The sequence below is a fragment of the Lethenteron reissneri genome, unplaced genomic scaffold (assembly GCF_015708825.2).
Source record: "Lethenteron reissneri isolate LAM-NWPU_2019-01 unplaced genomic scaffold, ASM1570882v1 scaffold_1630, whole genome shotgun sequence".
Lineage (NCBI taxonomy): Eukaryota > Metazoa > Chordata > Hyperoartia > Petromyzontiformes > Petromyzontidae > Lethenteron > Lethenteron reissneri.
In genome coordinates this window covers 2,107,296-2,114,239 of record NW_026891367.1, presented here as the reverse complement: position 1 = coordinate 2,114,239, position 6,944 = coordinate 2,107,296, and the positions used below count along the sequence as shown (strand labels likewise).

General features: G+C 46.9%; 1 long non-coding RNA gene across 1 annotated transcript; it reads left to right on the top strand.

Moving 5' to 3' along the window:
• Window positions 1–1,698: 1,698 nt before the first annotated feature.
• On the top strand, window positions 1,699–6,693 carry LOC133362824 (uncharacterized). The gene is made up of 3 exons (XR_009757539.1): window positions 1,699–1,777; window positions 3,981–4,077; window positions 6,588–6,693. It is a non-coding gene; the product is annotated as an uncharacterized LOC133362824 (long non-coding RNA).
• Window positions 6,694–6,944: the final 251 nt, after the last annotated feature.

Below are 6,944 nucleotides of genomic sequence, written 5' to 3'. Positions count from 1 at the left end.
AACTGAACCCTTTTTACAAGGAATCATGTCTGCATTAACTTTGTATTACGTGATAACATAGAATAATTTACAGCTCTTTGTCAGCCCACGACTGGGTGTGGCGGTTGTTTGATGAGGCTTCGCCACGTAGGGCTCGTGTGGGTGTGGTGAGGTGTGGATGCGGGACCGGTTCGGACATCGTTCGCCTTGCCGTTTGCCGTGGCTGGGAATCAACCAATTTCACAGCACAGTGCGCTAACCACTGTGCCGCCACTCCACCCACTGAATTGTACGAATTATTAAAAGAAAGATACAATGTTGCGGGTACTGTAGGTGTTATTAATGAGTGTCAATTTAGCTATGGGTCCTGTGTGAATTTCCACGACGATAGGTTTGATTGAAAGTTATTGCTGCCAATGAGCATGGCTGGCTACGTACGGTGCGAAATAAGTTCAACGTACATAGATACAATCAGAAAATGTTGTTATACCAAGGGCCATACTGCGCCTCAGGGTATTGAGTTGCAGCGAGAGAGTATGGCCTGGAACCTGTATTCGTTGATTGGATCCTGTGAAGATGTGTACATGTGGAGCTCTTTGTGAACCCACTGCTGGATGAGGGCCTCCTCCCTCATGCCGTGCGGGTCGTGGGGGATTATTTGAGCCAAACTTTTGCGCGGTGGTTGAGTTGCACTGTGAAGGCGGGGCATGTGAACGTGAGAGCATTGTACGTGCAGTACAATAGTGGATTTTGCTGCAGTGCCATCGGTTACTCACCACGTAGACACTTGTTAGAATAGTGTGCGGTCTGTGGAGAAAATATTAGGACACTGAGTCACTTCCAGTAACACCGTCAGTCCATCGGATTCCTTAAGTAAAACCACCAGTTCTGACGCTTCTATTCTGCTTATTCACCTGGGTGGTCTGGTGTAGGGTTGTTCTACTGGTACATATTATTTACCTGAATGTTTGACATTTACCTTTCAAGCAACAGTTACAACATTTACTCTCAACCTCTTCCAAGTTATAAAAAAAGCAGAAAATGTTTAATTTTTTTTATTTTCTTCAGATACTGATTTTCCCATTATATACCGTACAAACACTTGCAGTGTGCCTGAGCAATGGCAAACGCCGGGACAGTGTTAGATAAATGACACTTTATTTATGTTAGATAAATGACACTTTATTTAACGGGTGCCTTTTATGACTTTCAGACTTCCTTTCCGAGCCCCCCCCCCCACCACTCCCTAGCAACGTTTCCTTTGATGTGTTTTCTCATAGGCGACCTCCCCCCCATGCACGCACCCACCCAGCCACCCAGCCAACCCCGTCTGCTCGTCACGAGCGCGTGCTCGGAGACAGACGTGGGCCCAGGTGCCGAAGGAGGAGGGTGCGTGCCCTCACGGCGGCGGCGTGGCACGCCAAAGGGCCGCTGCGCGCTCTTCCCCTTCAATAAACAACGAGGCCCCCCCCCACCCCGGCCCTGCGTGGAAAAGCCCACGGGGCGTGACCGATCGGCCGCAGACGGGCGCACCTGGTTTGATGGCAAAGCCCTCGCAAAACGAAACCCAAATTCCCAACCACGCCGCCCACATCCGGACACGCGAATTAAGCGGTGACGTTGCCGAGCAGTCGCGTTTGACTCAATTATAGTGCATTATTGTTATTATATACAGTATGTGTGTGTGTAATAACCGCCACGACGGCTTGCAACGCCATGGGGAGGCCTTCATCCAGCAGTGGATTAACAAAAGGGATCTACCTGCACACGAACAACTGCAGGGCGTGTGTTTTGACTGGTAATAAGAGTGGGAATCTTTCGACAAAATTAGACCATATTAAGCCTCAATTTGTTTTGTTAGACACTTGCTGGGATTTGCCGATGGACAGGGCAATAGGAGTGTGACATTTTCATAAATTTCTCTGGGCCGAAAACAGAAATGAGCTTCGCTCGAGTTTACTTCAGCAAGGCGACAGTTTTACCTGAATTACGGTCAGCGTTGGGATAATTTGGCTATAAGACTTCAAAGGCTTTATTATCATTATTGGGTAACGTACAAAGTTCAGGATCTATTTGTGTAAACGGTGATAAAAACGAGTCTTTGTCTTACTTCCCAATGAGGCATTGAGTAAATGCCCAAATACCCTCATTGTAAGAAAGTTAAAATTAATTCCAACAATTGTGCTCTGTACTCTGTTCCTGTTGGTTTCATCATCAATTCAACGTGACTCAGTGGTAACGCACGTAATTGTACTTTGATAATATGACCCCTTTTTTTGTTCGTCCTGTAATTGCGCTGCAGCAGCAGCAGCAGCAAAATTAGTCTCAGAATCAGAATCGGTGACACATTTTTTTTTCGTGCATCAGGCAGCCCTCTGTTTTTCAACACTGAGTCACATTTGACCTCGGAGATACTTTTTTTGCCGTGTGCACAAAGTGCACATGCAATGCACATCAAACAGAGTTAGAATCAAAGCAAAGTGGATCACGGTGTAACCCTCCACGCCACTCTGCGCACATGCAGCTTCGCAGGGCTGATGAGCATGAAAGTCATATTTCATGGTGCAGCATTGTCAAAGAATACGACGGTAACGATGACGATGATACACTTTGACGCATATTATCCAATTGCTAAATAAATCAAGCACACACACAGCGTAGATACAATCGTGTTTGCATTAATAATGTGGCACAGCACATACACTTGTGAATTAATGAATTGTTTCCTAAACTAATCTTGGACTCCTGGTACCATGTGCTGTCCCTGCAGAGGTTGAAACCTTAGTACTCGCTAGAATACAGCTTGTCCAAAACTTCCAAAACTCAACATGTTCGTCAATAACGCTGCCTTAAAGGGAGAACATATATAATAAGAGACGTTTCAGGCAATGGCTCCTCTTCATAACACATCACGTGGACATTATATAAAAAAGCGCCATTGCCCGTGACATCGCTGATTATATTATTTTAAAGACAGTTACTGACAAAAATGTGAGTGTTTTGTGTGATTTGGGCTTGTGCACCACTCCCAGTGCAGTTTCCCCCCCAAACAATTGGCAAATATCCGATGCTGTCAATGGAGATTGTCACCACTGGCTCAGTGTTGCCATCAAAGGACACGCACCACCCATGCTTGTTCTTAAGTAGACAGATAATCACATTTTTAATTTACCATACAGTGTGTGTGTATATATATACATACATTATATATACGTTATATATACATCTTTGGAGCACAATTGTTTCTCAAATAATGTTTTGGTCTACCATGCAAATGGTATCATTCAGCATTCCAACTGTTCAAATGTTGCTTTTCGTTGTATAGTTTTCTAGTGTAGTGCTATCATCAGATGCATTGATATTATAATCATTGTCAATTAATATTAATTAAGCAATAGTGGGGGGGGGGGGGACTATCAGACGTATATTAAATATTGCAGTTCAGCAATTAAACAGTAAATAACTTAGCATTCAAGCTGCGTTGCACAATACTCAACGAAATGATCAAACGCGCCCTCGTAAAATGTGAACAGGCTCAATGTGGATTGCCGGTCAAGGTAGATATCCCATGACTTGCTGCGCCTTTGTTGAACAGTGATGTCTAACCCTTTAAGTAAGCATGCTCATATAATGAAGAAGGGCCCGTTAGCGAGCTGCTGATGTAGTGCTGGACCGTCCGTTTCGTGTTATGTTTTTTTTGGTGTTGAACCCTAATGTTTAAAGACGGCATGGAATTCGTGCCAGGATCCACCTTCTGGTGAAGTGCTTTGCAGCCCAGGCTTGGCTGGCCAGGGCTTTTGGCGTCCTCATGTTTTTGAGACCCCCCCCCTCCCCCCAAGGGGCTGCAAGATGATATCCCCTTGATGAGCACAAGCCCTGAGTAGTGTCGCAAGGACCCCACCCTCCCGATGATAAGTCGACATCCACCACTCCCCCAGCCTTATCCTCACCCACATCCCAACCCCTCCCATTTCCCCCCCCCCCACCTCCTCCGCCACCAGCCCGTGCATTGGCGTCAACCCTCAATACCCTGAGCATGAAGCCACAAGCACCGCTGACGTCCGCTCTCAGCGAGTGACGCACGCGTCGTGAACAGAGGTGAGTGGTGCGAGTGTGTCCAGCCACGTGGCTGTGTGCGGTATCATCCTCTTGACACGTTTCGGTCTGCCGAGGGCTCAGACTTTAGATTATCCGTTGATGTATTTTATCCTCTGTGCATGAAACAATTGTGGACGAGCACATGCCTTTCTCTCAATTCAACTGTACAGAGTCTCCCTCTCTCTCTCTCTCTTCAAGACACATGCAGCAGTCTTTTAAAGAACGCGCCCTATGTCGGCAATTTTGGTCCCCTGGGATGGGAGTGAAGAAAAGACCCATCCAATACAGCAATTAGCATGTGCCCTGCCTGGGCTTGGGTTGCACAAAGTGCAGCGACCTGTGACCTTTAGCGAAGTCACTGGCGGTGTGCATAGGCTGTTGCAGTCTACATCTTTATATGCAATGCCCTGTGGGCTGTGTGCCCGCTTAAGCTGATTTGGCTGCCTCTTAGGGTGGGGTGAGTGTGGCTTGATAGGTTGGTTCGGGGTGTTGGCTAAGTATAATCTGTGATTTTGCATGAACTGGCCTGTACAGCTATACAAAGCCCCTATGTGTCCTGGGACCCTTGCAATTTGCTGTCATGAATATTGAATTTCTAAGTTAAATTAGCTGAAAAAAGAGTGATGAACACATTATAAATAAACTACGATGAATTGCAATAGATACATGTGAAAATAATTTATATATATATTTTACTTTGACCATTCAATGCACTGGACTAAATTTGAAAAATATCCAGGGTATTATTCACATATTGCTAAAAACAATGCTAATGGAGGTAGCACTGCGACGACTGAAAGAGCATTCAACAAAGCTTATAACAATTCTTAATAAGGAAACGTGAAATCTCAGCAAAGTGGTGTTTTTTCTGCAATTATCGCAACAAAACCATTACTGAAGCTATGCTAATCTTGACAAGCTGGTATTTAAGTGCATATTAACTCTGTATAAATGCACTTGAGTGTGTTTGTCATTCTTGGGATAGGAACTGCCATCTTGCCCTCGTGGTTGACACTTATCTTGACAGAGGCCCCTGACAACAAAAACCGTCCAGTGGATTTATTTTTCAGGGACAGATTAAAAACTCGGTTTGTGTTTTTTTAGTCACGCATGACTGTGGTCGGGCTTGTGCTTGCAGCGACGCCTATTATGGGCTGCGGTGTGAGTTGTACAGGCAACTTGAAGAATTCCAATAGGGTTCAAAATAAGGAGGTGACTGAGTGGCTCAAGGGAGGGTGGCGAAGACCCACATCAGACTGAGCTTCGGCTCTGAGTGACCGCTTGGAGTTAAAGGGTCACTTTTTTGTGGTGACTGCATAAATACCAAGATGGATGACTGTAACTAATTTGGTTTGCACTTCACTCTGAAAAGACATTAATTGGTAATAGCTGCACAGTGAACTGGGCAATTTTCTGCTCAGCTGAAAAGCCCTCTCAGTGAATGCAGCTAAAACGAGTGAATGGATAATTTACACGGATATATGTCTTGGTGGGACTGTGGCCTTTTTGAGACGTGGTAGCTCTGGTGGATGTTGGAGTCAGCAGATATCCTTTAAAGAGTTGGCGTGCACAGAATAGCTTTGATGCGTTAAGGATGTACCACCCATTAAAAACACAGTGGTGCTTTGAGAATTATATATAATCGCCATCATCGTAATGATACACAATTCACAACACAGACATCATTTGTGAAACATCCAAACTATGTAAGGTCTATAAGTGTAACCTTTAGAATAACGTTAATATGCAACATTCCAAATATCAATAGAGTGAAACAAATATAATCTGAGCATTATAAACAGAACCAGCAATAACGTATGTATACTGTAATGGCCATTGTCTCATTGGGTCACGGCGTAGCCAGTGCGTTAGTCTCACAACTCAGAAAATGTGGGGTTCAAATCCTGACGCGGGATCGACTCAGTCATCCACAATCCCCCTCTTCTGGAAGTCGACTGCGATTGTCCTCACAATAGTAATGTCAAATTTGGCGCACTGGCTCATGGCCATGAGCAGAAAACACATTCCTGCGGAGGGAGCTGGTAGGAACGTTGGGTTGCTCGGTCAATGGCCTGCAGGGTCAACGGCGGCGTGGTGTATTCCGCAAATATGCCCGACTGTGAGGGCGGGCACAGGCCGGCGTGAGTAGGTTAAACGTTGAGTTTTATAAGGGCACCACGGGGTGACCAGCCCCTCCCCACCCAGCCCCACCCCTCCCTCCCACCCCCCACCCAGCCCCACCCTCCCCACCCAGCCCCTCCCCACCCTCCCCTCCCCACCCAGCCCCTCCCCACCCAGCCCCTCCCCACCCTCCCCTCCCCTCTCCACCCAGTCCCACCCCTCCCATTTTTGGATGCACAACGGACGGACGGACACGATAATCCCCTGTGGACTGGTGGAACCAGGTGGTTCCTACCAGTATAAGCGCTGCTCCTCTGTACCTTTTCATTTGGAGATACGTTCACTTGAGACTTATTTTTCATCCATAACAATACCTATCCTCCCCACAGTCGTGCCGTATGAGATCACGGTGTTCACGAGCGACATCCGCAACGCCGGCACCAACGCGGACGTGAGCTTGGTGCTGTACGGCCCCAACGGCGTGAGCACGCGCTCCCAGAGCCTGTGCCGCAGCAAGCGAGAGCGCCACATGTACTTTGAGCGCGGCGCCACGGACGTCTTCGTGTTGGAGGTTCGTCCACCTTGGCCCAACAGTTTCTCATTGTAGACCGCTACGGCGGAGCACTTGATCGTCATTTCAAAGTCTTTTTCTCTCACGAATGAACCTTCGAATTCGATCGGGCAGCTCTGAGGGACACGTGGCCTAGGTGTGCGTCTTGAGAGAGAAGGGCACCTAGTGTAGCTGC